Raw genomic sequence first — 22,954 nt, forward strand, 5'->3', positions numbered from 1 at the left:
ACTTTTATTAAGAATTCATGATATGCCAGAAGTGAAATCAGATGCATGTATTTTATTCAAAGCACATTCTTATATTTACAACATTGGGTAACATTTCATTGCACTGAATATCATTATAGAGGCATGTACTATACTAAGCAATGCTTTCAATAGTCTGACAGATGTAGTACAGAAGCATAGTGTATTGCCTCCCTGAAACTTCTCTTTTTCTCCTTCCTCTGCCCCATCCATGGAGCTGCACCCACAGGCTGGACAACTCTCCTTTTCTCTTAGCTTATTCTGCAAAGCTATTGGCTCAGTACCTGTCCTATTTCCTTCTATCCTACCTCACCTGGTTCTGCTGCCACTCTTCTCACTGGGTTCTCTCAGTTTATCACAATTTAGGACATGGTAAAATCCTATCATCTCTGTTGGGATTTCTTTCCCCCTAATTTTGCATGAAGATGTCTTCTTATATTTTAGGTCTCAGCAAGGTCAGTCTTCCTGAAACTCCAGCACAATTTTGTCTCCCTACTTTTGTTCATGTCAGTACTCCATTTGTTTCCTTTATGCTCTTCAGCATTTGATAATTGTTTGTTTGTTAGTTATTTGTCTGGGTCTTTTCTACTAGACTGAATGTGCCACGGGAACAAATAATTATTTCACTTATATATGGAATCAGTACATATTATACAGCAAACAATAAACATTTGCTGAATAAAAAGTTTGACTTTATTGTGTCCCTTTTTATATTAGAAGTTCTCAACAATGGAGAGAAACAGTGAGTTTGACCTGTTCTTTGCTGTGTAACTCTGTGTCTAATCAGCAATTTATGGTTACATTCTCTCATATTCTCTACCATCCTAACCTCAGATTCCTAGGTCTCATACAAAATGTCCAGGATATTAGGGAACAAGAGGGATGGCGGTGGTGAGTGAACTTAAAATCTTGATTCAGTATACATATTTTAATTTCTTAATTCATGACTGAACATGGAGTTTAAGATACTGATTAAAATTAGAAATATGATTTGCATTAAAATGCTCATTATAATAAAGCAATAAAAATACAAAGTTTATTATAATGTGGGGAGATCTAGTCTGAATAAACATCTATGAGTGATACTTGTGAGTATACATGTGTATGGGTGTGATATCTATCCAATCAGTTATTGTTGGTGGAGACTGGATCTTTTATAAGGCCAGAAAAAAAGTGTCACAATTCATCTTGCAAAAATATGTTTATATCACATGTTAGAGAGAACAATGAGAAACAATTACCATTATACACTGCTGATGGGAGTGCAAATTAGTTCAGTTGCTTTGGAAAGCAGTTTATACTAAAATAAAAAGTGCAGAGGCTCTGCAACCCTGGAGCCAGATTTCTCTGAGTGTACTCTAGAAAAACATAAGGGCATATGGGTAAGAATATATCCAAAAGTTATAGGACAACTCAAGCAATCTGAAACACACACATGTACATGTATGTTCACTCAATCAAAAACATACTAAATGCTGATTTTATGGGAACAGGTATGTCTCTGTTAAGACAATAAAAGGAAATCTGGATGATGCTAGTTACACGTAGAATGTGTTCCTGGATTGAGTGGATGTCAACGAGGTCTTAGCTCTATCTAGCATGCTTTACTTTTTATTTAGAGAGAATGTTATTCTTGTTTAGTTTGAAATGTTATAAACAACTGTCACCACCTCAACTGGAGACTTGGCTGTTCCTTCATTCTAGGAGGTACAGTGTTGGATGTTACTTTTAAATGCAAAGTATTTATCTGCCTATAGTTTTATATGCTATAATGTCACCTAAACTTAGGCACTTCAGACTGAGATATTGTGCTCAATTTATTGATAAAAAGTATATATATCCATGCAAATAATGTTGAAACATTTTTTAAAGTTTGGATTTAGATTAAACTTTGCCTGAAAATTCTTGTTCGAGATTTCTGTGAGGGGTGTGTGTGTGTGTGTGTGTGTGCGATCATGTGCCACTACTCATCCAGAGGGCATTAGAAACAGAGTCTAGATCACAGATGCCAAAGTCCTAACTGGTTTCTTCTGTTGAAGCTCTACATGTAATTGGCAAGTATCTATCAATCAGAAAGATGTATTGCTTCTTGTGTGCTGAGGACTTGTCCCGGGCAGGTGACCACTCCTGCTACCTAGAACCTCGTGTTGAAATTTCAAATCATACCCTTTTCTCTGCAGTTTAGGCCAAAGAGTATTCTATGACATTCTGTGCTTCCTACTCAATTTCCCCTTAGTGTTAATCTTGGTTTGTAGTTTACATATCCTAAGCCTTTCCACTAAAGTGTTCACTTTTGGAGAGCCAGGGCAGCCCACTGGAGTGAAGGTTAATCATCTTCTGAACTGTGGCCAAACAATGTTACCCTGAAAGTTGAATAAGACAAACCATACGGTCAAATGCAGACCCAAGTCCAGAGACTGGTTTACAGAGCTGAGGGAGTTAAGAGAAGAAAAGGTGGTATTAATACAGCAGGGTAGGCTTAGTGTAAGTTCTATGGAATAAGATAATGATGAGATATGCAGAAAAGAGCATTCCTGTGCTGGGAGTTTCACTGGTGAATTTTAGTTCTAGCTGTGCCATGAACTGGCTGTGTGACACTGAGTAAATCACTTGATCGAGATTACTCACTACAAAATGGTGAAGGCTGGAGAAAGAAGGCAAAGAATTGCATTAGGTGAGCTCAAGTCTCGACACCGACTGCCTTAGGTGCCTACACCACATCCATTCTCCTTTCTTCCTTTTAGCAGAAAAAACCTTTTTTGTTGGAATAATGTGCCCAGTATTAAAACAACAACAACAACAAACTATTTCCCAGTCTCTCTAGTTAAAAGAAGTCAGGAGACATAGCTCTAGCCAAAGAAATGTAAGTGAACACCAGCTAGGGAGTTCTGGAAAAGTTTTACTTTCCTGAGGCCACTTTTTCTTTATCACTCTGTTTCCTCTTTCTGCTTGGAATATGAATGTGAGCTTGAATATGAGCAGCCATCTTGTGACCACAAGGCAACCATGGGCAGAAAATATAGAATGAGACTAGGACATAGGTGATTCGTGGAGCTACCTCCACACTTTTTCCTATGAAAGAAAAACAAATTCCTACTTGGTCAAGCCACTAGAGAAATGTAAGATGCAGCCAAACTTCTCTATTCCTCAAAGAGGCTATGAAACTTATAATTTAAAGCCCACATGAATCTTTTTGAGTATTTCTTTAGATCTTGAAAGTGATTAATCACAGTAATAACATTTTTAAAAGTCTTAAAAGGAAAATTCTCATTAGTGTCTCTCATTTCTTTCTTCACTGGGATGTTTAGCAATTTGGTCAGGTTTAGGCATATTGAATACATTAGTTATTAAAAACAAATAAAGAACTTTTTTTTTTTTTGAGACAGAGTCTTGCTCTGTCGCCCAGGCTGGAGTGCAGTGGCACCATCATGGCTCACTGCAGTCTTGAACTCCCAGGCTCAAGCAGTCCTGCCCTCTCAGCCTCCCAAGTAGCTGGGACTATAGGCACTTGCTATTGTGCCCAGCTGACAGCTCCTTTTTGGTTCTAAATGTTATCTCTTGGAGCCACAGATCTACAGACACAGAAAATGTAGTATTTAGCAGAGTTGCTTAAAACAGTATTAACTCCAGAAATCTTCACACACTTAGAGTGAATCATTTTGTTGGAGACTTCAAAAGGAAACTCCAAACTCCAGCGTAGGTTGTCACAGTTCTCAACTGAGTGCAACAATGTACTTAACAGGAATTTTCTTGTTCATACGTGTGGAAAGTAAATATGTTTAGTACATAATTTAAAACATATACTAAACTTTTCATGAGGTGCTGGAGTGACTAATAGAAATCATTATGATGCTTTTGGCTTTTCCTCCTGCCTGATCAGTTTCTCATGATTAATTCCCCTGGACGCCCATTTCATTCCTTACAGAATTGTTTGTCCACAAAAGAATGAGTAATATTTCTCATTTTAAATGTAGTATTGGTATAGTTTTAAAGCAATACCAAATTGGACAATTTGAGCTGATCAGTGTCTTAAATCTTACCCGCTTTTATTGATCCCATGGAATTATGCCCCTAAGATGAGAAAATTCTTTCCTTCTCTGGCTAAAAAATTTTAAATGCCCACCAATTTTAAAATTTAAAATATACACTTACTCCCTCCAGCACCCAGCTCCTTCCAAAGAGATCCATTTCCTCCCTTTTCCCTGGGCTACTGCCATTTCCAGTAAGTTAGTAATGATCTCTCAAAATGTGATGATTCTGGCATGGCCAACTCCCTCCAGAAAGGCAGAGTTCCCTTCCTGACTAGAACTGTTCCTTTCCCCTGAGAGTTGACATTCCTGGGGAGATAACTTCACTCTTGGCCCACCTGAAGTAAGATTTATTTGAGATCTTGTGATGTATTTTCCCCAGTGTTCTGCTAAATGCTGATCAAAGGCATCTGCCGGTGCTCTTGAGCCCGAACGCTTACTAAACCTAAGGCCATGTGAAACCTGGACACCAGCAGATCCCACCATATCTCATATCTTCAGCACTCTCAGGCATGGACCAAAATGCAAGGCCTGCTATTCATCTCTCCTCTAATCCAATTTCACTGATCCTCTGCTACTCCTATCCGTGGTAAGTAAATCTTTCTACAATCTCAAAGGCTTCACACAATGTACCTTCCATCTCCTCACCTTCCCAGAAACCCAGGCCTGCACAGGGGAAACAGGTGAGTGGGAGTGGAAAGAAAACTTTCCCTGCGGCTTTGTGGAAAAAGACAACTTGCCTTCTTTCTCTGTAGCCATCTCCAGGGAAGGCCGCCTGCATAGTCAGGAAGTTTACTTCCTCTTATCTTCCAACTGCCTCTTTCAGACCATCATTCCACTGTGTTACCTGCTGCTGTGGCTCATTTCACCTGGCCCCTTCCTTGTGGCTGTCTTCTATCAACATCTTAATTATGCTTCCACATACCAATGGGTCACCTTAGTCATTGTCATTCTCTCCATTTCACAATTTGGTATCAAACATCTGTGTGGATTCATTCTATTTCATTCAACAATATTTTTGGCCAAATGCTAGAATGTTTCATTCAAGCCAGAGTTGCTCTACCTGTAATCTTAAATTCTAATTCCTCTTCTCCAAATAAAACATATTTGCTTCTACCTTATTCCTGTCTATTCTGCAGTCATGCAGAACTTCTATTCCCATGATCACAACTCTTTCAATTTGTGTCTATACTGCTCATTTCTATCCCTAAACAATCCACATCTTCCTTTATTTATTTTACAAAAGGTGCACAGTAACTCTCCAATCCTGGAACAATCCAATCTATCTCCATCCAAGGTTCTACATACCAGTCAGTGACACTGGCAAAAATCACACAAATGTAAAGATAAATGCCAGAAACATTTCCGGATGGTCTCTCAGTACTGCCTGGAAATTTTTGTTCCATATCCTAGTTGGAACACTTCCCCATTCTTTACAAAGGCTACTTCAAACCTTCATCATGCTCCTTAAGTTCCCTCATTTCTACATCTCTGTTGGTCTCATGAGACAAACTTGTCTCCTAATACATAAAAAAATTAGAACCCATTCAACAGTAATTTGCTCAAATTCTTGCTACCTGCCAATAAGACAATCATGCCCAGATGCCTCTTCTTATGTTGTGATACAGTAAACCTTTCATCTGTGAAAATTTGCTTCCTTCACTTTTATTTTTCATCTCACTCTTTTCTACTTCCGGAAATGCTCACCTCTTGCTTTTGTTAAGTTGGCCTTATTACCAAATACCAACTCCTTTCAAGATTCTTTCTGTTGCCCAGGCCTTAAGGTCTGGCCTTCTCTAGAATCATGCCCTTAGTGCTGTTACTTTGCATTCTGTGAGATATCATTCATCTTCATGGCATAACCACAACTTGAATGATTATGACTCCCAAACTGGATCCCTGTCTAGGCCACTCACAGGGCTTCCAGACACACAGTCATCTGCTTCCTGGACATCTCCTTTGGATGTCTCAGAAGTACCTCAATTTCAATTTAACTATGACAGATACCATAGGTTGAGTCAAAACCCATTCTGATCTTACTTTTCCTTGTTTTGCTCTCCTAGAGAGAGCACTAATAACATGCCTCCCCTGTTTATCTTACAGCCAAAAGTGGCCACTGACACATTTCTGGTCAGTGAAATGTAAGTATAAACTTGCAGGGAATTGCAGAGAAAGCCTATGCTTTTCTGGTACAGAGTTTTCTGGTACAGGGAATTGCAGAGAAAGCCTATGCTTTTCTGGTACAGCTGTTCCTTTTTCCTCTCTTGTTCTTCTTCCCTGCTTGTGGACCAGGAAATTGATAGCTGGAAGAACAACAACTATCTTAAATCATGGAGGAAAGGCCAAAAACTTTGTGGAGACTTTAGTGCTGACATCCTTAATCTTCTGAAACCATTTTGATCTGTGCTGACATTCTTGATCTTCTGAAACCATTTTGATATGTGCTGATGTTCTTGATCTGCTGCAAATGTCTACTTCTGGACTTTGTGTTGTATTAGAAGAAAATATCTCTTATTTGTTTAAGCTACTATTAGTCAGGTTTGCTGTTACTCACCAAACAGCTGAAATTGAACTTAAAAAATCATTCCAGAATCTGATCCGTCCCCAATAACCTCAATACTGTTGAGCTTGGAAGATTCGGTGCTCAGGCCAGACACTTCAGTTATCCAAGTTTCCCTTCTCTCCATTTCCTCTAGCATTCAATCAATCACCAGATGTTCATATCAACTTTCTCTTCTTGATTTCTTTTTTTCTCGATTTCAATGGATACTATCTGTGTCTTTATGTTCTTTTATCATGGGAATTGTCATGACTTCTTAATGGGTCTCCTCTGCTGTAGTTCTATGGACCACCCATATGTCTGTTTTCCACATTGTTGCTAATGTCACCTTTCTGAAATGCAAAAGTTTATAACTTCCTTTGTTGCTTGAAATAATTCAAGCGATTGCATTGCATTTAGGGTAAAGTTTGGCTGTTGTCCTCCACTTTGGCTAATCTCCATCCAGTCTTCACCCCATACTCTGCTTGACTTAAATAACTTCTACTTTGCCCAGTGCTACTTTCTATGATGTTTCCATAAGTTTAACTCAAAGCATTTCATTCTCAAGGTCTTTTTATGAAGTGCTGACATTTCTTTTTTCAGGACATGCACTAAAAAACCAAACATTTTAGAATAAGGGAAAAATTAAATTGCATTGAAAGACGAACTTAGTATAAGATGCACAAACATTGTGGTAGGGAACTTTAGCTTCCATCATTAGAAAATGTTTCATCAGCTCCTGCCAAAAACAAACAAAATTTCAATTTTTCAAATTTTCTTATAAGTTAATTATGGTCAACTAAGAAGCTCCCTGGGTGCCATATATAATATATATTATAACAAGTACCATAAAGTGAAAATCATGAAGTATTTGGATTTTGAGATTTCTAGTGATTTCCCATTACAATAACCTTCATTTCATGTATTTTCTACTATGAAAATCAATCTATGAGACTTATAATTTTGATTTTGAAACTTTTTTCTCCTTTTGGCAAGAAGACTGATTTCTTAGGTATATATTGAGAAGCAAGATAACACATCCTGAGTTGTTTGCGATTCACATTGAAGATGTTTATCATGGAAAATATATCAAATAGAGCATAACTTTAGAAGATATTTCAATATGGCCATTTATGTATTTAGGATATGAGCATTTGTCTCTCTCACTATTTATTTATTTTCATATTCTTTTAAAATACCCTATTTGTGAATTGGGAAAGAGACATTAACAAATCTACTTGTAAAATTGTACAAATTTATGAGGTACATGAGAAATTTTCTTAAATGGGTATATAATGCTTAGTGGCCACATCAGGGTATTTTGGTTGTCCATATCTGAGTATAATACATTTTTGTTAGCTGCAGTCACCCTACTCTGCTATCAAACATTGAATTCATTCCTTCTGTCTCACTGTATGTTTATATCCTTTAACCCACTTCTCTTCATCCTCTGTCTTCACACTCATCCTTTCCAGACTCTGTTATCTGTCTTTTCACCCTCTACCACCATGTGATCAATGTTTTAGCTTTCATATATAAGTGAGAACATGTGATATTTTTCTTTTTGTGCTTGATTTATTTCCCTTAAGATAATGACCTCCGATTCCATTTCTGTTACTATAAATGATGTGATTTAATTTTTTATGGCCCAGTAATAGTCCATTGAGTATATGTTCCACATTTTCTTTATCCATTCATCCACTGATGGGCACTTAGCTGATTTCATATCTTTGCTATTGTGAATAGTACTACAATGTATGAGTGCAGCTATCCCTTAGATAAACATATCTTTCTTCTGGTTAGATACCCAGTAGTGGAATTACTGGATTGGATGGTAATTCTATTTTGTGTGTGTGTGTTTTTTTGGTTTTTTTTTTTTTTTTTTTTAGAAATCTCCATATTATTTTCCATAGTGGCAATATTAGTTTACATTCCCACCAATAGTGGATAAGAGCTCTCTTTTCTTCACATCATTGCCAACGTCTGTTATTTTTTGTCTTTTTAATAATAGTCATTCTGATTGGAGTTAGATGATGTCTTATTGTGGTTTTGATTTGCATTTCTCTGATGATTAGTGATATTGAGCATTTTTTCATGTACCCACTGGCCATTTGTATGTCTTCTTTTGAAAAATGTCTATTCCTAAATTTTACCCACTTTTTGGTGGGATTGTTTGCTTTTATACTTCTGAGTTGCTTGAGTTCCTTTTGTATTCTAGATATTAGTCCCCTTTCAGAAGAGTAGTTTGCAAATGCTTTTCTCTCATTCAACAAGTTATCTCTTCACTTTGTTAATTTTCTTTTGCTGTGTAGAAGCTTTCTAGCTTAATTAAGTCCCATTTGTCTATTTTTGTTTTTGTTTCCTGTGATTTTGAAGTTTTAATCATAAATTATTTGCCTAAACCAGTGTCCAGGAGACTTTTCCCTAGGTTTTCTTCTAGTATTTTTATAGTTTCTGGACTTACATTTAAGTCTTTAGTCCATTTTGAGTTGATTTTTGTGACAAATCCTAAGTAGTTTGCCAAAAATGGATTGCCTTTTCTGCTACAAGCTTATTCCAAAAATATTTTGCTAATCTCAAAATGAATATCAGTTGCTACTTGGAGTTCTAACCTTCCTTCCAACCTACCAGAAACCTAGTATAGATTTGTCAAACTTCTCTAGGATGAAACTGGAGCATAGTGATAATTTAAATAGATATATTTCTTAAGCATTTATTACATCCTGGCATCATATTAAGTCATTTACACATAATATCTTATTTTTCTCACAACAACTCCTCCCTTTATTTTAGGAACAAGAAAACAGAAATGCTAAATTACTAAGAGGTAGGTTTTAAATGCAGGTCCATCTTACTTTAGATCTCTGCCACTTATATAGCTGACTTTCCTAAAAGCAGAGCAAATCATTGCTTTTATAGTCTGATTTCAATCTTCCTGTGAATGAATCAATACCTCCTCTTTCATCTTTCCTCCATCTCCACTCCAATCCCAGTTGAAAGTTAGTTGCTGAAAATCAATTTGCATTGCTTTATGTCTTTTCAGGTACAGTCACACCGAGGCTGTGTTTGGTATAAATCCATCCATGACATAAGCCCAGATCAGAAAGTATGTTGCAATCTTTCTGTTTCTAGCACTTATTACAGTCCTGGGCATGTGACAAACAATAAAAACATGGCTCCTGACTGAAGCTATTGTCAGTATATGGGATCAATGGAAGGAGAAGAAATGAATGGATGTAGGTGTGGGGCCCAGCTGCAGGGGAAGGGCCACTGGAATAGAGAAAAAAAGGCTGAGAATATAAGGGTAAATATGACCTATATGGCCAACACTGGGGTCTTGCTAGCATGGATATTTGGAGCACTGGAATGACTTCCAATATAATCTTGGCTCTCATGTTTTCGAGTCTCTACAGAATAAATGTCTAAATAATTCCCATATGATCTATTCAGCTCTAGAATTTTGTGTTTGTGGTTTTCCCTTTTAAGAAATTTCCAAATGGATTCCTTGTGCTCACTTGCATCTTGTTCTGAAGGAATGAATGATTTTCTATGTTTGCATGGTCTTTAAATTTAACAACTCTCCTTGCATTGTAGTCAGTCAGTCATAAAATACTGAGTAGCTATTGTCCGATTCACAGTATTAGACATTTAATAAATATTTATAGAATACTTAGCTGAAGTTTACCTTAGCAAGGAATAATTAATAATAATCTATCTAAAATCACCCTTGAAATTCCATCTTTATCCCCAAATTGAAAGTTTTCAAGAAGAAAAGAAACCAATTTATGTAAATTAATATTAAGAGAGATTTTTATCCTTTATAAAGGGCATTTCAAAATATCTGTAAAAATAATTGCATATAAATGTAAACCAGCAATTATACTGCTAAGAATTCATCCTACAAATATACTTTACAAAGTACATAAAGACAGATATACAAGAAAATTGATTGGAGCACTTCATAAAATACTATAAAACTAGACACATATCAAGTGCCCATTAATACAAAACTGGTTAAATAACTTATGGTACATCCAGATAATTGAATATTTTGTAATTATTAGAAAAGATGGATGTAGAGTGAACATATGAATATATATGAGAAAAGTTATTAAAAGCAGTAAAGCAAATTGCAAAACATGATGTATACCATGATCTTATTTAAGTAAAATAAAGTGTTAGTATATATACTTGATTGTGAACACATAAGTTCTGGAATGATACACAAGAAATTCTAAACAGTGGATCTCTTAGAAGATTAAGAATAGCAGACCAGAGATGGGAAGGCAAAATGCGCTTTTACTTTTTATTTTACATGCTTTAATATTTTACCATTAGTATGAATTATGGTTGTATTTTTAAAACTAAAATTTTAAACAATATTATTTAAGATGTTAAAGCACAATATTAGAAAAGAAGAGAACTGATAGCTCTTTGAAGTTGTATTAGTCTCCTCACGTGACTGTGACAAAGTACCACAAATTATATGGCTTAGAACAAATCTAAATTTATTGTCTTTCAGTTCTGGAGGACAGAAATCCGAAATGGAGGAATTGGCAGGTTTGATTCCTACTGAGGGCTATGAAGGACTAGCAGCCTGTATAACTGTTTAATACTGTCTTGTGTTTCCAGACTTAGAGTCTATTCAAGGAAACATAAGAGTGAGTTGAGTAAATGTTTCAGGTAGAGCAATGAGCACCTGAAACATTCCAGAGCTGGGCGAAAACATGGCCATTCAAATTCAGAGTGGATGATGCTCAGAGACCAGGATAGGAAGTGGGTAGAAATTAGTCACATTAATTTGAAATCACGATTTCCATGCTTGGCTCATTCTAATGACACAGAGTTCTCGAATGTGACAACAAATTAAGCTTCTTCCACTTTGTTGTATTTAAAAATTCTTACCAGGTAAGTGTCTAAAATCTATTTCCTTTTATAAAACTTATAAAAATACTTACTAAGTAGCTGGCTTTTAAAAGTATAGGCAAAATGAAACATCTTTACTGAGGAGTAGGAAACATTTTGACTTTACTTACAATTCATTCCAATAAAAATCAGCAGTGAACAAGGTTTACCTATGTAATCACCTTACATTGAGTTTTAAGAAAAATGTATAGCTACTTATTCTATTTTTTATGTGTGCAGAAAATTTTTCTAGTAATATGGATTTAAAAATTAATAAGCTTCAATGCTGGACGTTATCCTGTTTTAGTGAGAGATTACTAATATGTTTTAGTTGCATTAAAAATAATGGAACTTGAGGTTAGGTAGAGGATAGTATATATGGCTTCCCTTGCTATTTATGTTTGGAATGCATAGTCTTAATTATAACACATTAGAATCCACCTAGTAATGAGCCATCATAGAATGTGACACAGTTGTGTGTTTCTTCCCTAAACAAATATCAGCTGAAAAGTGACTATACATTATACTATGAAAGAATTTTAAGTTAGTCCACAAGGAACTCAGGAAGGAGGGAAATTGAAACAAATTACAAGGAAATGAATTAGTTCTACTCAATTAAATGTATTAATATGACATTAATATTGGAAATATTTCTTTACATTTCTCATGCATTCCACATCTCTGAGCTAACATAAAGTTTTTTTTTTCTTTTCCAACCTAAATGGCCTTCAAATTAGCCAGGATGGGGCCAATGTGGTCCTGCTTGCTGAAGCCCATTTTGAAAGGCACTCTGTATTCTCCATTTAGAAATATGTGAGTTTCTGGGCTCTGTAGAATTTGGACTGGAAAATTTAGTGAGATGAAGACTGTGAATACCTAATGCTGCCTACCTCCAGTGAGCTAGAAAACCCAAGGAAAGCAGCCTTTGTTGTGGTTTCTGAGCACTTTTGGTTTTGGCTCCAGATGGAATCCAGAAGGGTAAATATGAATACAAATGAATGTAAGAATGAATTTATATGCTTCAATACAACATTCAGTTCTTTTTGACTTGTGAACAAAGAAATGTAGAGTTGGAACTCTGTGTTACTACTTTGGATTTTTTCATACTGTGAAGAATCTAAATCAGTTTTGGAAGTGGCAAAATAATAACAACAAGAAAAAGTTATTTCATATTTCAAAGGAGCAAACCTGTTTTTGTAAGTTGAGACAGAAATAACACTGATTGGAAATAGGTAATAGGCTGCAGAGATTTTAAAAGACAACTTTTTTTCATTTTTTAAATTATACTTTAAGTTCTGGGATACATGTGCAGAACGTTCAAGTTTGTTACATAGGTATACATGTGCTATGATGGTTTGCTGCACCCATCAACCCGTCATCTACATTAGGTATTTCTCCTAATGCTATCCCTCCTCTAGCCCCTCACCCCCTGACAGGCCCCAGTGCGTGATGTTCCCCTCCCTGTGTCCATGTGTTCTCACTGTTCAACTCCCACTTATGAGTAAAACTTTTAATTGATGTGTACTGGAGAACAATGGTGACACCAAACAACAACAAATGTTTGCCATCTGTTAAGCAGTAAGTAGGTTGCCCAGGAAATATTGATCACTCATACTCAAAATAATTGCTTATAAATACTTCAGCATGGATGGACTGTCCCACATATAAATGGTTTGCCAATAAAGCATATGAGGTTGTAATCCTTAAAAATGCAACTGGTGGGAGATCTTATGTCTGAGTGTCACTACCGATAGAGTTGAATATTTAATAAAAGATGCAGTCACATTAGTTTCAGGCACCATGTGGACATTTCCTATCTATAATTATTAGATGGGTGTAAAAGTAATTGCAATTTTTGCCATTGAAAGTAATGGCTTTGGGAGGCCAAGATGGACAAGCCACCTGAGGTCAAGAGTTTGAGACCAGCCTGGCCAACATGGCAAAACTAAAAAAAAAAAAAAAAATTAGCCAGGTACTGGTAATCCCTGCTACTCAGGTACTCAGGAGGCTGAGGCAGAAGAATCACTTGAACCAGGGAGGCAGAGGTTGCAGTGAGCCGAGATTGTGCCACTGCACTCCAACCTTGGTGACAGAGTAAGACTCTGTCTCAAAAAAAATTGGCAAAAACCACAGTTAACTTTGCACCAACCAAATATCTTGGTAAGCGCTACAGAAACACACCAATATGCACACACCCACACATGCACACATACAGGTACACACCTCCAATAATCCTTAAATGGTAGAATTTTGAAATTTGAAGGAAACAAACATTTACAAACAAGTTTTACTTTTCTCCAGTCACAGTGATATATTGATTTCTTATATACAGGATTTCAGGTGCTGTGAGATGCTAGCACATATAATACAGATGAGGCCAGTGCACTGAGAAGAACATTTAGGAATGAATCATTGTGTTAACTGTTGAAGAAACCAGCCAGACATCATGCCCTGTCAAGTCTGTAACAACCTTTCCAAAGCATTTCATGAATACCCCTAAAACTTTTAAGTATAAAAACAGACTAACCAGTGAACTGAAGCATATGCCAGAGTCCATTTAATGCCTTAATGTGATTAAATGGCCAACAGATGCCTTTAGGAAATGGTAATAGAAAATATGGGGAAATACAAACAATGTCATCTTCCAAGGGTAAATCTTGGCTTAGACAAAAGTACAACTAGTTAACATAGAAGAGCATATTTACATGGAGCTGACTAGAAGCAAAAAAGAATATAAGTCCATTATATTTTTAATGGAATTATATTTCCCTTGAAATCACTAGCCTGTCTTGCAAAAGCCTTTGACAGCTTAACCCTTAAAACAAATTTCTAACCCTGATTTCTAACCCTGCCCTGGTGGAGAGTAGGAGGCAAAAACTGTGGCCAGGCATAGTGGCTCATGCCTGCAGTCTCAGCTACTTGGGAGGTTGAGAAACGAGAATTGCTTGATCCAAGAAGTTTGAAGCTATGATGGTCTATAATTGTAACACTGCACTCCACTCCAGCTTGGGTAGATATAAAAATAAAAATAAAAAACTACCAAAACTGTGCAACCCCTCAATTAGGGAATATTCTCAAACAACCACTTCCAAATAATAAGGAATAAATCTCCAAAAGAGTTACTCCAAAAAGCGTAACAGTTGAGCTAACCAAAGAACAAACTCCATGTTGGAACAAGGACTCTGTAAATCCTGCCACTGAATATGATAATTGCTGTGGACAACTGACCACCATATATTTACCATTCCTTTCTTAACAGAATGGGAGTTTTCTTTAAGGTTATTCTCCATATTGAGTATGGAGTGGATATAGCACATAACTTGTCTTTTTGGCTGTATGTGACTGGAGCATAAGGAAAAACTTCTAGCATCCAGTACATCTTCTCTGTGTAGGTGGAAGTCTAAAGCCAGAGAGGCAGGCTCTAGCAGAGTCTGCTAATTTCCCCCCCAGTATTCGTTCTCCCCTTATTTCTCTTAATAATAGAACCCAGGAGGTTTAGCTGGACACATGGCAACTCAATTAGAGGACATTTCCCTACCTCTCTTGCAGATATGTGTGGCCCTGTGACCAAGTACTAAACAACAGAATGTGAGCAGAAGTGAACTTCTGGCCACATCCTTCAAAAGAGGGTTGCTTCCCCTTCACTTCCCTCTGCCTTTTCCTGATGGCTGGGAGATGGCAAACAAGGCATGCATACACTTTGGACCAGAGATGGAAGCTATGCACACAAGACAGCAGAACTGCCTCACCAGCCCTGGGCCACTCGTTCCTATACTGTTATGAGAGAGAAATACTTTTCTATCTTATGTAAATCACTGTAATATAGGACTCTTCATTATACCAACTTATCCTATAACCTATCTATCTAGAAAGTTGTAGAGGTAAGAGTTTAAGAGTGTAGACTGAGGTTAGATGGCCCAAATCTGAGCCAAGGCTGTGCCACTTACTAAATGTGTGATCTTGGGCAAGTTGCTTAGTCTCTTTTTGCTTTAATGTTCTCATCTGTATAATTGGGATAATAAGAGTATTATTATTATTGTCATTACTGTCATTATTATTTTTTAAGCAAACTTCCCACTTAACACTTACTCCACTTTAGTTTATAATTTAAAAATATGTGAAACACCTTTTTTAAATTGCATTTTAGGTTTTGGGGTACATGTGAAGAACATGCAAGATTGTTGCATAGGTACACACATGGCAGTGTGATTTGCTGCCTTCCTCCCCATCACCTATATCTGGTATTTCTCCCCATGCTATCTCTCCCCAACTCCCCACCCTCTGCTGTCCCTCCCCTATTTCCCCCCGACAGACCCCAGTGTGTGATGCTCCCCTCCCTGTGTCCATGTGTTCTCATTGTTCAACATCCATGAACCTGGAAACCATCATTCTCAGCAAACTGACACAAGAACAGAAAGACCTTTTTAAAAACTCACTGGTGCCTATAAGTAAATTAAGATAATTTTAAATTTCACGATAATCCTTGAATCTTAATTCTGTGTTAAATTTCATTAAAAGGATTGGTGTCAGGTGGCATTCTCCTATACTAACACTTTGTGAAGAGATTGGGACTGCTTCAAATCATATGTCATATCAAATAAATAATGATATAAAGACAAATCTCAATTAATACATTTATCAAAAACGGTACTCTACACCCTTGCTACATCAACAACCAAAGTTTACCTTTGCTAAAAATATATAACTTCAAATCATAGGTACTGTGCAATCCACATATCTGGGATGATATTCTAAGATAAAGTGTGCAGTTTCCCTGGCCTTGGAGTCAAATTTTCTTAATTTTCTTTATATTTAAATATGTTTTTTTTTTAATTTATGAAAATAAAATTATATTGCTCATAAACTTTACTTTCAAGTTGCAATAATAAATGCTTGCTAACCTGTTTATAGTCTCTCATTGACTCCACCTATGTCTAATGACTGAGTATACATAGGGCCTGACTTATAGGTGTTTATTACGTATTTATTGCATTAACAGATGGATAGAAATATGAATGCAACTGACACATGAAACAGAGCCGAAAAGATGGAGCTGGGATACTAGCCTTCTTTGAAATATGCTCTCAATAGTGGAGCTCACCTGTCATAACCATAAACGTATGGCATTGAAACATGGTTGAAAATTAGACGTGGGGTAGAATAAAGGGCCTGGCAGTCTACATGCACACACCACAGCAGAAGAGTAAAGGCTTGCCTTCCACCATTAGTGCAAGTTAAATGTATGCAATCAAGTGACATATGGAATATGATCTGCTGCAAAATATTTATCCCTTTACATGCCTTAAAGTTACAAATTGCATCTCTCATTGAAGCTTTACTAGCAATTATTTAGAGCTGAATAATTTTTCGAAGATTACTCACTGATCACATGCTATACATCCACAGTTAAGCTCCAAGCATGCTAAAAGGAGCTTAATTCTGCCCAGAAATGCTAATGCTTTCAAAACTGAACATTGAAACTACTATGGCATTGTGAGATTGAAAGTTAATATTCATTTTTAGTTCAAACATATTCTAACAATGTAAAAATTGGAAACCTATGAAGCATACTTTATCTATGACATGACAGTCCTTTCTATGTTTAGTCTCACATTTTTATACACGTTAATAATACTTTTAAAATACTCTAAAGAGAGGCCAGGTGCAGTGGTTCACACCTGTAATCCCAGCTCTTTGGGAGGCCGAGGTGAGTGGATCATTTGAGGTCAGGAGTTCAAGACCAGCCTGCCCAATATGGCAACACCCTGTCTCTACTAAAAATACAAAAAATTAGCCAAGCATGGTGGCATATGCCTGTAATCCCAGCTACCTGAGAGGCTGAGGCATGAGAATCTCTTGAACTTGTGAGGCGGAGATTGCAGTGAGCTGAGATTATACCACTGCACTCTAGCCTGGGTGACACAGTGAGACTTTGTCTCAAAAAATTAACAATAATGATGATAAAATAAGGAGCAGACTTAAAAGTCACTATCCTAGGATATCTGTTAATGACACAGAGAAAAATGTAACTTTACAGTCAAGAAACCCAGCAAACACTACCCTCATCATGCCAGCAAGAGAAACACATAACTTCTGTAGCATTCTTGCCACAAATATACAACTTCATTTAATCAGCAGAAAACATTATATAATTCCAAACTGTGAGGCATTCCACAAAATAACTGACCCTCACTCTTCAACATGTCTAGGTCATGAAAGATAAGGAAAGACTGTGGAATCATCACACCCTAGAGAGGAATAAGAGGCTTGATAACCAAAAGTAATGCAGGTCTTTAAACTGGATCCTGAAACATTAAAAAATGTTAATGGAAAAACTAGTGAAATCTAAATAAGGTGTTCAGTTCAGTAAATCAATTGTACCAAGTTTAATATCTTAGAAATACTAAATGTACCATGGCCATGCAAGATGTTAACATTAGAAGAAACTGGGGAAGAGTATTTGAAAAGTTTTGGTGACTCTAAAATTAATTTTAAAATTTAAAATTGAAAGATTAGCAAAATTTGATAGTCATATTTTGGAACTCTCTTGAAGGTAAAAAAATGCATTAATAATAGAATAATGTTCTAACCTATCAGAAGTTTTGTGTGAAGTTTCCTACAGCAGAGTAATGGCTCTGTGTAGTCACATCTTATTGGCATTCATCGTATCCCATTGCACAGATTGTGATCTACAAGCATTTGCTCTTTAAAAATCGTGGAAATTATGGGAGAACAGTCAGTAAGCTAAAGAAGAGATAAGGTTATACCTAACTCTTAAAGAGTGTCTCCTAAAGAGTTGACAAGGAGGAAGGGAAATTCCATTTATAGAGAACCTGGTTATGCCAAGCCCCAGGGTAGAAACTTCAGATGCACTATGGCACTAAATCTTTGCAGCTGTCTGAGGTAGATATTATCATTCTCATTCAACAGATGAGGAAACAAAGGTTTGGAAAGTTTGGAGGAAGCTTTTCTTGGAGGCACACAGCTTAACAAGTAGAACAAATAAAGTCTGAATCATGGGTTTATCTGACTGAAAACCCATGCTTCATGGACTGAAAAATAAAACAAAATAGAACAAAACACATTGTACAAAGAAACAAAGGTTGTGTTTGTGAAACATTTATGGACCAATTAAATCTTCATCAGGGGATACTCTTTTGTCAGGGCTATAGATGGCATCTCTAAACATAACCAGCTGCACTTTAAAATGCTTACAGTTGGCCAAAAGTGAGACTAAGCAAGACCGTAAATAAATCAGGCCAAATGCATCCCCTCCCCTGGAAAAAAGCCTCTCTACACATCTTTCCACCTCATGCAGGGGCACTCATAGAATTTCTACTTTTGGATAATAGTACATTAGGAAATCATTTATTAACTAAAGATTTAAAACAAATTTCCATGGTAGGCAATGAAAAAGTATTTATACATTTGTGCCTATCATCAAGAAAAATATTTGCCTTATGATTTTCAAAATCATCAGTACTCATTTGTCATGTGTTTTTAGTTCTCCAAATCAGTTTACAGTTTATGACATTTATTCATTTTTGTTCAGTGGATTCCTTTAACAGACATTTGTTTAACATCTATGTGAGCCTGCCACAGCCCCTGCCCTCATGGAGTTCTAGAAGAGAAAACAGATATGTAAACATATGATTGCTATAGCGGGTGGTAAATGCTGTAGGGAAGATTGTTCTGGACACAGTGTTGGCACAAAAAAGCATGGTCAGCTCAAAATGCTTTAGTTTGAACCTGAAGTATACTGAAGTTCACCAGGAGGATAGGAGGCTGACAGGTTTTCTAAGCAGAGGAAACAAGTGAGACAGGGGAAGTGGGGCCTAAAGCAATTGATCCTCTCCTATACCCCCGCCTGCAAAGCAGTGGGCATCCTTTGTCTCTGAGACTTATGACCCTGATTTATAAATTGCAAATTTTTCTTCCAGGCTGTGAATATTAGCTTGCAATTCAGTCCTTAGCCATAAAATACACAAGACAGTTTGGGACAGATTGGGAATGGGTTTTGTCTAATTGCATTTGGGAACTGTGTAAAGCATATGGTGTCAGTTACAAAACTCTGAAGCAGTTTGTTCAGAACCCAACACAGACATATCAGTTCTGGCTCTGATACTGTCAGTTATCATCAAGCATGCCCAGTAAGGTGCTGGCATTTTCCTGTGGAAAATATGCTATCATCTTTGCCATGCAATGCAAAATTAGGGGTTATCTGTCTTAATGGAGGAACTTAAGACACCATGGCCCCGGTTATAAAATAAGGTATATTGAAGAAATGTCAAGATATAAGAGTGTCATTTTAGCTTGTCTTAAATTCCTCCTGGTTTTACTTTAGCTCATTATTTCCTGAACTTGAAAGCTGTTGCTGTGATTTGATCATCACTGTTAAGCAGTTGTCACAATTCCCTGTGTAGGATAAAATGACTCTTTCATTCAAGGCCAAGTCTGGCAAATCTGTTCTTATAGATCACATATTTCTAAGTCTCCAAGGTTTTCACTTTTAAAAGCTGATGCTGTGACACTACCCCAGGTTGCCTCTCTCCACTCTGCTGAAGTCACCGGGTTTCCCTCCTCTGTCACATGCTCAGCAGATCTGCCTTCTGCCATTGATTCTCAATAATCCACAGCCACGTGGTATTTCAAGCTGATCTCCAGAATAGGTCATGTATCTGCATTGGCACAGCTCTTCTGAGATACTGCTGTCCCAATCAGATATGCTTGCCTGGCCTAGCAGAACTGAGCTAACACTGCTTTAAAGTCAGAGGCCTGGCTTTGTTTCAGAATTTTGTAGTTGTTACTCTGCCCAGATCGAATACTATGTGGCTCTTCTGCTTTATCTTTAAAAGGCCAACTGTGTTTTAAGGCTCCATTGAATTGGCTAACTTCAACAGGTCAAAACCAAAATGAATGTAGCATTAGACACTACCGATTCCCGGTGAGTCCCCCTGTCTGGCCTCAGGTGTTCTTTTTAATTGGAAATGTGTATATGACAGAATAGTTTAACAGCTTAAGGCTGCTAATTGGGGAAAAACTACTATCTAGGAAGAGAAACCATTCAGTAGGTTGGTCATTATTTTTTGTCTTTCCCTATGGTATTACATAAAGTTTCAAAATCCTATTTTAATTGTACTCTAAAAAATTTATGGAAATAAAAATGATATAATAATTCTTGGTAAGGTCATATGTTTCTCAAAGTATGTTCCATTAAATACAATTTTTTGGGGGGAGTTAGTAGAGTAAAAAAAGAATGTTGTAGATCAACTAAACTTTTTCTTTATTGTGTGTTTTAATGATTTTTATTTTATGGGTACATAGTAGGATACTAATATACAATACTTATAGGATACATGAGCTATTTTGATATAGGCATACAATGTGTAATAATCACATCAGGGTAAATAGGGTACTCATCACTTTGAGTATTCATCATTTTTTGTGTGTTAGAAACATTTCAATTGTACTCCCTCAGCTATTTGAAAATGTATAATATTATTGACTGTAATCACTCTATTGTGCTATCAAATACTAGATCTTATTTATTCTATGTAACTACATTTTTGTATACATTAATCATCCCCACCTCCCACTCTCCAAACCCCCCACCCTTTCCAACCTCTGGTAACCATTATTCTACTATCTCCATGAGTTCAATTGTTTTAATTTTTAGCTCCTGCAAATGAGTGACATGTAAAGTTTGTCTTTCTGTGCCTGGTTTATCTCATTTTGCATAATGTCCTCCATTTCCATCCATGTTGTAAACAACAGGATCTCATTCTTTTTTATGGCTGAATAGTGCTCCATTGTGTATATGTGCTATACTTTCTTTATCCATTCATCTGTTGATGAACACTTAGGTTGATTCCAAATTCTGGCTAAAGTGAATAGTGCTGCAATAAACACAGGAGTGCAGCTATCTCTTCTGTATACTAATTTCCTTTCTTTTGGGTATATACTCAGCAGTGGGATTCCTGGATCACATGATAGCTCTACTTTTAATGTTTTGAAGAACCTCCATACTATTCTCTATAGTGGCTGTACTAATTTACATTCCCACCAACGGCGTCTGAGGGTTCTCCTTTCTTCACATCCTTGCTACCTTTTGTTATTACCTGTCTTTTATAAAAGCCATTTTAAGTAGGGTGAGATGATATCTCATTGTAGCTTTGATTTGCATGCCTCTGATGATCAATGATGTTGAGCACCTTTTCATATACCTGCTGATCATTTGTATGTCTTCTTTTGAAAAATGTCTATTCAGATCTTTTGTCCATTTAGAAAAACTGAATTATTATTTCTTTTTCTATTGTCCTTTGCCCATTTTTAAATTGGATGATCAGATTTTTCTCTATTGTTGTTTGGGCTGTTAATATGGTTTGTATATTCTGGTTATTAATTCCTTGTCAAATGGATAGTTTGAAGATATTTTCTCCCATTCTGTGAGTTGTCTCTTCATTTTGATGATTGTTTCCTTTGTTCTACAGAGCTTTTAAACTTGATATGATCCCGTTTGTCAATTTTTGCTTCAGTTGTCTGTGCTTTTGGGAAATTACTTAAGAAATCTTTGCCCAGACCCATGTTCTGGAGAGTTTCCTCAGTTTTTTTTTTAGCGGTTTCATAGTTTTGAGTCTTAGATTTAATTCATGTTGATATGACTTTTGTGTATAGCAAGAGATAGGGATCTAGTTTTATTCTTCTACATATAGATATCTAGAACCAAACGAACTTTTGGCAAAATCTTTTAAGTAGTTGCCTAATTTCACTGCCAATAGTAAGATGTTTCACAAACAAATTTGTATAGTTTCATAAAGCTGACTAAAAAAAATGTGTAACAAGTTGACATTGCTTATATGGAAGCTAATTCAGCCATCTCAGAGAGTTTTAATTTCCTGAGAAGACAGTAATTTTCGATGACATAGCTTTGACTATCTGTTAAAGAACCTATGACCAGGAGAATCTATATAAACTAAGTCAGCTGTTCCAATGACTAGTTATATAAAAAACACTGACCTGAGAAATTATGTGAGGCTATTTATTCCATGATGGATCGTTAGTGAAAAACTCGTATGTGGCAACAAGGACTGAAAACAGAAAGAATACCACAGAGCTGTATGGAGACAACTGTCATCCATTTACTATTTTCTTAAAATTATAAACAAAAGAAATATTTTGTGATGACAGACATCTATCTGGCACAACAAACAAAATTATTCCTGGGAATGAATAAGATCTTGAATTAGCTGCAAGCTTTCCTTTTTCCATAGGTCACACATTTTGCACATGCTATTCTCACGTATTCTGTCAATCCACCCATTTCTTTGGTCAATTATAGCAATTTTCCTGCATATCCATAACAAAGTCATTATTCAGACTGTGAACTATGTTAGTAAATCAATTTTTGAAATAGGATTCCTTTTCTGAAAAATATCAATCATCTTTTACACGCTACATCAGATGC

At 36.4% G+C, this 22,954-nt stretch overlaps 1 protein-coding gene across 6 annotated transcripts in view; it reads right to left on the bottom strand.

The window, feature by feature from the left end:
- CPED1 (cadherin like and PC-esterase domain containing 1) overlaps positions 1 to 22,954 on the bottom strand; it is a 313,055-nt gene that overhangs the window by 60,308 nt on the left and 229,793 nt on the right. The gene's annotated exons all lie outside the window — the stretch shown is intronic.

This window comes from Aotus nancymaae, unplaced genomic scaffold (genome assembly GCF_030222135.1).
Source record: "Aotus nancymaae isolate 86718 unplaced genomic scaffold, 86718_ANA_hifiasm-v0.15.2.pri h1tg000002l, whole genome shotgun sequence".
Classification (NCBI taxonomy): Eukaryota; Metazoa; Chordata; class Mammalia; order Primates; family Aotidae; genus Aotus; species Aotus nancymaae.